General features: G+C 41.9%; 1 pseudogene; it reads right to left on the bottom strand.

The window, feature by feature from the left end:
- Nucleotides 1-7,405: 7,405 nt before the first annotated feature.
- Nucleotides 7,406-10,024, bottom strand: LOC123083924 (LRR receptor kinase SERL2-like; annotated as a pseudogene).
- Between the last annotated feature and the right edge of the window lie 954 nt (nucleotides 10,025-10,978).

Raw genomic sequence — 10,978 nt, 5'->3', positions numbered from 1 at the left:
AAGCTCCGGTACCTTTTTGCATAAATCTTGCTTATTTTCTTGCAAAAGGCAGAAGAGTATAAACTGAACCTTAGGCCTCTTTGCTTTGTTGGGGAGGCTGGACTTCTTGAATTCCACATGCATGTCCCCAGGTTGAGGCAATGGGGCTTCATCCTCGTCTGAGCTCGTCTCCTCCTTCTCCCTAGGATAATAGTCTTCCTCTTCCTCTAAAGTCCAGCCATAATGCTCCACATCCCCATAAGATTTGGGGTTTGCGATGAAATCAGCAACATAGATGTCACCCTTAGAGTCTTGGGATGACATATTTTCAGATCTATCAAGGAAACAGCAAGAAAAGAAAACAGAAGATTTTTCCGCGATACGGTGGTCAATAGGTTCGGGGGGTATATAAAGATTTTTTTATCTTGGGAAACAAGCAAATGGTAGAAAAATTGATTCCATAAGGTGCCCGAGGTGGGCACAACCCACCTGGTTGTTTCTTATTTTCCTAATTTTTGTTATATTCCAAAACTGCCAAAAAAATATTTTTGCGGATTTTTCAGAGTCCGTTTACTTACCGTATCACGTACCTCCTATTTTTTCACAATTCTGGAGTGTTCCGGAAGGACTCTTTTATGTGTTCTTCCAGTGTCAATGTTTGGATAATATTACTTTCAACATTAATGGGCATACCTGAGATATAATGTTTTATTCATTGCCCATTAACAATCTTCAGGTTAGTACCTTCGGCATTGTTTATTTTGATAGCTCCAGACCGATAAACCTCCTCGATAACATAGGGTCCTTCCCATTTAGAGAGGATTTTGCCTGCAAAGAATCTGAAATGAGAGTTGTACAAAAGAACATATTCTCCAACTTTAAATTCACGCTTTTGAATTCTTTTATCATGCCATCTTTTAACTTTTTCTTTAAACAACTTGGCATTTTCATAAGCTTGGGTTCTCCATTCATCCAATGAGCTAATATCAAATAACCTCTTTTCACCGTCAAGTTTGAAATCATAATTGAGTTCTTTGACTGCCCAATATGCTTTATGTTCCAACTCAATAGGCAAATGACAAGCTTTTCCATAAACCATTTTATGAGGAGACATACCCACAGGATTTTTATATGTTGTTCTATAAGCCCAAAGTGCATCATCTAATTTCTTAGACCAATTCTTCCTGGACCTATTGACAGTCTTTTGCAAAATTAATTTTATTTCTCTATTGCTAAGTTCAACTTGACCACTAGACTGAGGATGATAAGGTGATGCAATTCTATGGTTAACATCATACTTGGCAAACATTTTACGGAAAGCGCCATGAATAAAGTGTGAACCACCATCAGTCATTAAGTATCTAGGGACTCCAAACCTTGGGAAAATAACTTCCTTAAGCATTTTAATAGAGGTGTTGTGATCAGCACTACTAGTTGGAATAGCTTCTACCCACTTAGTAACATAATCAACAGCAACCAAAATATGTGTATACCCATTAGAGGAAGGAAAATGTCCCATGTAATCAAATCCCCAAACATCAAATGGTTCAAAAACAAGTGAATAATTCATAGTCATTTCTTGACGCTGACTGATATTACATATTCTTTGGCATTCATCACAAGATAAGATGAACTTACGGGCATCCTTGAAGAGAGTAGGCCAATAAAATCCAGATTGCAATACCTTGTGAGCAGTTCTGTCTCCAGCATGATGCCCTCCATAAGCTTCGGAGTGACATTTCCATAGGATTTGTCCTTGTTCATGCTCAGGTACACAACATCTAATGATACCATCTACTCCTTCTTTATAAAGATGTGGGTCATCCCAAAAGTAATGTCTTAAATCATAGAAGAATTTTTTCTTTTGTTGGTATGTAAAGCTAGGTGGTAAATTTTTAGCAACAATGTAATTAGCATAATCAGCATACCAAGGAGTGTTATTAGAAACATTTATTGCAGCTAACTGCTCATCAGGAAAACTATCATCAATAGGTAGTGGGTCATCAAGCACATTTTCAAGCCTAGACAAGTTATCAGCTACTAGGTTCTCAGCTCCTTTCCTCAGTAATATGTAAATCAAATTCTTGTAGCAAGAGAACCCATCGAATAAGTCTAGGTTTAGCATCTTTCTTTTCCATAAGATATTTAATAGCAACATGGTCAGTGTGAACGATAACTTTAGAGTCAACAATGTAAGATCTAAATTTATCACAAGCAAAATACCACTACTAGAAATTCTTTTTCAGTAGTAACATAATTCCGTTGTGCACTATCTAGAGTTTTACTAGCATAATGAATAACATTTAATTTCTTATCAACTCTTTGTCCTAGAATAACACAAACAGCATAATCACTAGCATCACACATAATTTCGAAAGGCAAGTTCCAATCAGGTGATTGAACAACAGGTGCAGAAATTAAGGCTTTCTTGAGTGTTTCGAAGGCTTCTAAACAATCATCATCAAAAACAAAAGGAACATCCTTTTGCAAAAGAGTCCTAGAAATTTTAGAAAAGTCTTTGATAAATCTCCTATAGAAACCAACATGAGCTAGGAAACTACGAATACCTTTGATGTCTTTAGGACATGGCATTTTCTCAATTGCATCAACCTTAGCTTTGTCCATTTCAATACCTCTTTCAGAAATTTTATGGCCCAAGACAATACCTTCATTAACCATAAAGTGGCACTTCTCCCAATTCAAGACAAGATTTGTTTGCTCGCATCTCTGCAAAACTTGATCAAGATTGCTTAAACAATCATCAAAAGACTTCCCATAAATAGAGAAGTCATCCATGAAAACCTCAACAATCTTTTCACAAAAATCAAAGAATATAGCAATCATACATCTTTGAAAGGTAGCAGGTGCATTGCATAAACCAAATGGCATACGTCTATAAGCATAAGTTCCAAAGGGACAAGTGAAAGTGGTCTTTTCTTGATCAGGTTGAGAAACAGGTATTTGTGAAAACCAGAATATCCATCAAGGAAGAAAAAATGTGTGTGCTTAGATAATCTTTCTAGCATTTGATCGATAGAAGGCAAAGGGTAATGATCTTTTCTAGTTGCTTTGTTTAATTTTCTAAAATCAATTACCATTCTATAGCTTGTAACAATTCTTTGTGGAATAAGCTCATTCTTATCATTAGGAACAACAGTAATACCTCCTTTCTTAGGAACACAATGAACAGGACTTACCCATCTACTATCAGCTATAGGATAGATTATACCTGCTTCCAGAAGTTTTAGTATTTCCGTTCTTACCACTTCTTTCATCTTCGGGTTTAACCGACGTTGGTGATCAACAGCGGGTTTAGCATCAGGTTCCATATTAATCTTGTGTTGACATAGAGTGGGACTCGTGCCCTTTAAATCATCGAGAGTATATCCAATAGCAGCTCGGTGCTTCCTTAGAACTTTCAATAATCTTTCTTTTTTGTGTTCTGGAAGATTAGCACTAACAATAACAGGATATATCTTCTTCTCATCAAGATAAGCATATTACAAAGTGTTTGGCAATTGTTTTAATTCAAACACAGGATCACCTTTAGGTGGAGGAGGACCTCCTAGAGTTTCAATATGCAAATTGTGTTTAAGCAGAGGACATTGTTCAAAGAAAATCTTATCTAATTCATTTCTTTCATGCATATGTAAATCATTTTCATGGTCTAACAAATATTGTTCTAGAGGATCAATAGGAGGCACAGCAATAGAAGCAAGACCAATTATTTCATCCTTACTAGGCAATTCCTTTTCATGAAGCTTTCTACTAAACTTGGAAAAATTAAATTCATGAGACTCATCACGAAAGCTGACACCGATAGTTTGTTTCTTACAATCTATTTTAGCATTAATGGTGTTCAAGAAAGGTCTACCAAAGATAATGGGACAAAAGTCATCTTGTGGGGAGCCAAGAACAAGAAAATCAGTAGGGTATTTTATTTTCCCGCACAAGACTTCAACATCTCTAACAATCCCAAGTGGTGTGATGGTGTCTCTATTAGCAAGTTTAATAGTGGCCTCTATTTCTTCTATTTCAGTGGGTGCTATGTCATTCATAATTTCTTGATATAAAGTAAAGGGAATAGCACTTATGCTAGCACCTATGTCACATAAACCATGATAACAGTGATCTCCTATTTTAACTGAGACAATGGGCATGCCAACAATGGGTCTATGATTATCCGTTTTATCGGGTTTGGCAATTCTAGTAGCTTCATTACAGAAGAAAATAACATGCCCATCTATATTTTCTTCCAAGAGATCCTTAACCATAGCAACACTAGGCTCTACTTTAATTTGTTCATCAGGTTTAGGTGTTCTAATATAACTTTTGTTGACCACAGTTGATACTTTAGCATGTTCCTTTATCCTAACACGGAAAGGTGGTTTCATAGTATAAGGAGTAGGAACAACTGGATCAACATTATAAAGAATAGTTTCCTCTTTAACTGGTACCGGTTCTTTAATTTCTTCTTTAACAGGTGGGTGATATTTAAACCACTTCTCTTTAGGGAGATCAACATGAGTAGCAAATGATTCACAAAAGGAGGCTACTATCTCAGAGTCAAGTCCATATTTAGTGTTAAACTTTTGAAAAGCATCGGTATTCATAAAAGATTTAAGACAAACATACTTAAACTTAATACCTGACGCTTTACCTTCGTCGAGTTCCCAATCTTCAGAGTTGCGTTTAATTCTTTCCAAAAGATCCCACCGGAATTCAATAGTCTTCTTCATAAAAGAACCAGCACAAGAAGTATCAAGCATGGATCAATCATTATGAGAAAGCCGAGCATAAAAATTCTGGATAATAATTTCTCTTGAGAGCTCATGATTGGAGCATGAATATAACATTGACTTAATCCTCCCCCAAGCTAGAGCGATACTTTCTCCTTCACGAGGCCGAAAATTATATATGTAATTCCGATCACGATGAACTAGATTCATGGGATATTTTTTTGGTGGAACTCCAATTTCAATCGATTCCAATTCCAAGACCCAATATCATCGCATAGCCTATACCATGCCAATGCTTTTCCCTTCAAAGATAAAGGGAAAACCTTCTTCTTAACTTCATCTCCGGGTAAACCTACAATCTTAAACAATCCACAAATTTGTTCCACGTATATCAAGTGCATATCTTGATGTTCGGTTTCGTCTCCAGCATAAGGATTAGCTAGCAGTTGTTCTATCATACCCGAATGAATTTAATATTCAATATTTTCAGTAGGTGCAGTAGGTTGAGGGGTAGCTAATTGTGGTTCCGGTCGAGGTGAAGATACCCCGAACAAACCCCTGAAGGGATTGTTTTCCATAGTAACAAGTGACAGTAAATTTCAGCACACTATATAAATGTTTCCTTACCAAATTCCACTTACCAAAGGCGCTTCACTCCCCGGCAACGGCGCCAGAAAATAGCCTTGATGACCCACAAGTATATGGGATCAATTGTAGCTCTTTTCTATAAGTAAGAGTGTTGAACCCAACAAGGAGCAGAAGGAAATGACAAGTGGTTTTCAGCAAGGTAATGTTTGCAAGTGCTGAAATGGTAAGTAATAGAGTAGTTTGATAGCAAGATAATTTGTAACGAGCAAGTAATGATAGTAGTAACAAAAGTGCAGCCAAGTAGCCCAATCCTTTTGAAGCAAAGGACAGGCCAAAATGGTCTCTTATAGTAAGCAAAGAGTTCCTGAGGGTACACGGGAATTTCATCTAGTCACTTTCATCATGTTGGTTCGATTCGTGTTCGCTACTTTGATAATTTGATATGTGGGTGGATCGGTGCTTAGGTGTTGTTCTTACTTGAACAAACCTCCTACTTATGATTAACCCCCTCACAAGCATCCGCAACTACGAGAAAAGTTTTAAGAATAACTTCTAACCATAACACTAAACTTTTGGATCCATTCGGTCCCTTATGGAATAGCGCATAAACTAGGGTTTAAGCTTCTGTCACTCTCGCAACCCGTCATCTAATAACTACTCCACAATGCATTCCATTAGGCCCAAATATGGTGAAGTGTCATGTAGTCGACGTTCACATGACACAAAAAGGGAATCACAACATACATACTATCAAAATATCGAACACATATCAAGTTCACATGATTACTTGCAACATGATTTCTCCCGTGACCTCAAGAACAAAAGTAAATACTCACAAGTGATAAACATGCTCAAGATCAGAGGGGTATTAAATAGCATATTGGATCTGAACATATAATCTTCCACCAAATAAACCATATAGTAATCAATTACAAGATGTAATCAACACTACTAGTCACCCACAAGCACCAATCTATAGTTCCGGTACAAAGATTGAACACAAGAGATGAAATAGGGTTTGAGAGGAGATGGCGCTGTTGAAGATGTTGATGGAGATTACCCTCCCCAAGATGGGAGAGTTGTTGGTGACAATGATGACGATGATTTCCCCCTCCGGGAGGGAAGTTCCCTCGGCGGAATCGCTCCGCCAGAGGGCAAAAGTGCTCCTGCCCAAGTTCCGCCTCGAGATGGCGGCGCTCCGTCCCGAAAGTCCTCTCCTTATTTTTTCTAGGTCAAAATGACTTATATACCAGAAGATGGGCACCGGAGGTGGGCCGAGGGGAGCACAACCCACCAGGGCACACCTGGGCTCCCTGGCGCGCCCAAGTGGGTATTGCCCACCTGGTGGGCCCCCTCTGGTACTTATTGGCTCCAATATTCCTCAAATATTCCATAAAAATCTCTGTAAAGTTTCATTTTGTTTGGAGTTGTGCATAATAGGTGGCCTGGCGTAGCTTTTCCAGGTCCAGATTTCTAGCTGCCGGAATTCTCCCTCTTTGTGTGTACCTTGCATATTATGAGAGAAAAGGCATTAGAATTACTCCAAAAAGCATTATTATGCATAAAAACATCATAAATAGCAGTAGGAAAACATGATGCAAAATGGACGTATCAGATAGCAATAAACTTGATACGATCATATGCTACGTTTATAGTTTGGGTCTTGTCCATCACATCATTCTCCTAATGATGTCATCCCGATATCAAATGACAACTCATGTCTATGGCTAGGAAACCATAGCCATCTTTGATCAACGAGCTACTCTGGTAGAGTCTCACTAGGGACATGTTGTTGTCTATGTATCCACACATGCATTTGAGTTTCCGGTCAATACAATTGTAGCATATTTCCAACAACAAAAAACAACAAATAAAGTTCAAGGGGGTTGTTGCATCAAACAGAGAAAGAGAGGAGAAGAGGGGAACCTGCTCTGCTTCGCTCGATCTACTGCTTGAAGAGAGGTGAAGAAGAGAGCAAGGGGAAGCTACTGCTGCTGCCGCACGCCGGGGAGGCGCCTTATTTGAAGCTACTGCTACTGCTTCTTCTTGGACCTGCTCTGCTGCGGCTAGGCACCTGCGGCCAAGTTAAATCTGATTAATCATGTCGGGGATGAGCAACAGCGAGGGAGAGAGGAGGGGTGGTGTGCCGTGGCTACTGGCGCTGGAGAGGAGGGGCTGGCGTACCGCAGCTGCTTGATGGATGGCCTCAGGGTGCGTGCACTAGAGCCCGACCACCATCACGCACTCCATCTCCCGTTCGTCAAACTCCAGGTTGATCTGCGCATCGGCCGCTTCAAGGGTCCTTCTACTTTCCCATGAATCCCAAACCCATTGCACCAGATGAATGGTGTCCTCTTGCCCCCGAGGAACTGCGGGCCACTTGCCGCAGGCGATCTCGAGCATGACGACGCCAAAGTTGTAGACATCAAACTCGATGTTGGTCCTTCCGATGACCACACACTTAGGATCCATGTAGCCCATAGTTCCTGCAAGACCTGTTGTGTATGGTCCTCGACCGTGGTCGACAAGCCGGGCAAGCCCAAAATCACCAAGTTTGGCACAAAAGGACGCGTCTAACATGATGTTGCTTGGCTTGATGTCACGGTGCAGAACACATTGCTCCCAGTCTTGATGCATGTATAGAAGCGCCGACCCTAGCCCCAACACAATCTCATACCTAAAAGCAGCACCAAACAAAATAACTTAGAACATATTAGTCCAGAGGGACAAGCTAGAGGCTGGAGATAGTCAATAACATACGCAACTGAGTGGACACAATAATGTGGCATTTGAACTATAAAGGTGAGTATCTAGGTTGCCATGGGGCATAAGATCATACACAAGCAAGAGCTCGCCGCCACCATGGCACCAACCAATAAGCTGTACGAAGTTTCGATGTCTCAATCGACTTATGATCTTCACCTCTGACATGTACTCCTTCCTCCCCTGCTTGGAGGTCTTGGACACTCTTTTTATAGCCACCTCAACTTTAAGCTCCTTCAAGAATCCTTTGTACACGGAACCGAAACCACCTTCACCCAGCTTCATCTGGTCGGAGAAGTTGTTGGTGGCAATGACAAGATAGCTATAGTGAAACCGCTTAGGCCCGGTCCCTTTCTCGAAGTCCTATTCCAATGGATCATTGTCGAAAGTATCCACTTGTCTCGCCATGCAATTTTGCCTCCGACGGCGCAAAAGGAAACAAATCAAGAGACTCCATGAGATAACAAAAACGACAACGACACCGGCTGACACCCCGGCCACCAGGGGCGTCCTGCTGCTAGTCCTACGGCGGCAAGGGGCGGAGCTTCTGAATGAAAAAACACCACATTACCATCAATGACATATCTTTGGCAATTGGGGTGAGAGATACGGTAAAATAATTTGGAGGAAGCAATAGTACTAAATTACTAACCTCTGGCTCCTGGTGGGAGATTGGACCGGGGTGGCTGTGCACCTGGCAGGAGATTGGACGGTGGTGGCTGAGTGGTGATACAGAGCTGGATCTCCTCGTAGTCGCCGATGCAGTATATGGCATAGCAGCTATAGCCCTTGATGCCAGAAAAGGTGTTGTTAGGGAATTTAGAGCATCTTCAATAGATGATGTATATTTTGGTGGTCCAAACCGGTGATGGTCCAAATTTGGAGCACCAAAAAGTGCTTTTTACATCTCCGAGAAAGGCTCAACTCCAACAGATGTTCCAAGACGGAGATGTAAATAAAAGAGCATCTCCAACAAATGGTCCAAAACAAAGATGCAAAATCGGCCAGTGGCCGCGCGACTGTTGTTCAGCCACTGTACAACCGCAGTTTTGCATTCAAATATCACTTCAAATTTGAAATAAAGTGCATCATCATCATAGTTGAAATCATAACGAAAGTGCATCATCATCATCATAGTTTGAAATCCCTCTACCAAAAGTGCACCATCCCAATCAAAGTTTTTGGCCTGCAAATTAAAATACACATGAATATCATTCATGCGGATCATCAACACCACCAGCGTTCTGAACCATGGTACGATCATCATCATCACCGGCTTCTTTGTCGACGTTGTGAAGCGGTGAAGTATCGTTGCCGAGAGCATGACCGGAAGCACCTTCATTGCCTCCTCCCATGTCGGCCATGTTGCCACCCATCGCGTTGCCGCCAAAGCCACCTCCCATGTCGGTCATGTTGCCTCCGAAGCCGCCCATTCTGTTGCCGCCAAAGCCACCTCCCATGCCGGTCATGTTTCCTCCGAAGTCGGCTCCCATGCCACCAAAGCCACCTTCCATGTTGCCACCGAAGCCACCTCCCATATTTTCACCAAATGCACCATTCATGGCACCTCCCATCATGTTCATGTAGCCACCCATGGCACCTCCCATGGCATCTCCCATGCCTCCTCCCATGCCTCCTCCCATGCCTCCTCCCATCATCATTTGCCTCATGAGCATTTGCTTCTTCATGAGCATCTCATCGCGACAATGTTCAGCATAGGCCTTTGCCTTGGGATCAAGACTAGACATGTCCATGAACATAAACTTGAGTGCATTCTCCTCGACCATCTTCATCTCCTCGGTCGTGGCCTTTTTCTCCTCTAGTTCCACCTTCCTCTCCTCGGCCGTCGCCCGCTTCTCTTCGGTCGCCGCCCTCCGTCGCTCGGCCTCACTCCTCTCCTCTATTTCCTTGAGCTTCAACATTCTTTTTTCTTTGGCATACTCTTTCCTCGCCATGACAATGGCATCAAATCCTTCTTTGAGATAATTGTATCTGGCCTCGGTTCCCTTCACTTTCTTGTTTCCATCGGGCCTATATGATTTTGTCGCAGAGTAAGGAGTGGGGCTCCTATCCTCACCGGCATCATCTTCTTCATCCTAACACTACTAGGGAAAAGATTATACACATAATCTTACCAACAGCGCGCTTTAAAATAAGGCGCTACTACTATCTAGCAGTAGCGCGTATCAACAAAATGCGCTGCTGAAATAAAAATAGCAGTAGCGCGCCTGTATTAAGCCGCGCTACTGCTATAATTTCCACGACCTCGCCGCCAAGCTAGTTATAGCAGTAGCGCCTTATTCTAAACCGCGCTATTGTTATTGATATTAGCAGTAGCACCTTTTGACAAAGCTCGCTACTGCTAAGTTTACTCCACTCCTTGTACCTAAATTTAGTCCCACCTCGCTCTGCGAACATGGTTTTTACCACCTTAAATATGTTACTTCTCAAACTATCACAACCACTTGGTCTTCATAGAACTCTATGTGTAGAATTTGTGTCTGCAATATGAGTCTTCTCCAGTTCCTAAACCGGTGAGGACTCATATTGATAATTCAGATTGTACACAAAAAGATCATGATGACCAATGTATTTTTTATGTTTATTTTTACATGCTTAGACTCAGCAACAGCGCGTTTTAGCAGAAGGCGCTAGTGCTACAGGCGTAGCAGTAGCGCTTCTTGACTGAAAGGCGCTACTGCTAGGGCATTTAGCAGTAGCGCGTTTCCCTAAAGCGCGCTACTGCTAAAGCCATCCTATCTTCCCCAACCGGCCGCTCCTCACTCTCCTCTCTCCACTCACACTCACTCACTCTCCTCCCTCAATACCCTCGCTTCGGTCACCGTCCCCCATGCGCCGGTCCTCCCCCGCCGGCCGCCCTCGCCCGCGCCGACCCTCCTCCCCCGCCG

Source organism: Triticum aestivum, chromosome 4A, assembly GCF_018294505.1.
Source record: "Triticum aestivum cultivar Chinese Spring chromosome 4A, IWGSC CS RefSeq v2.1, whole genome shotgun sequence".
Lineage (NCBI taxonomy): Eukaryota > Viridiplantae > Streptophyta > Magnoliopsida > Poales > Poaceae > Triticum > Triticum aestivum.
This window is presented reverse-complemented; position numbering and strand designations above follow the sequence as displayed.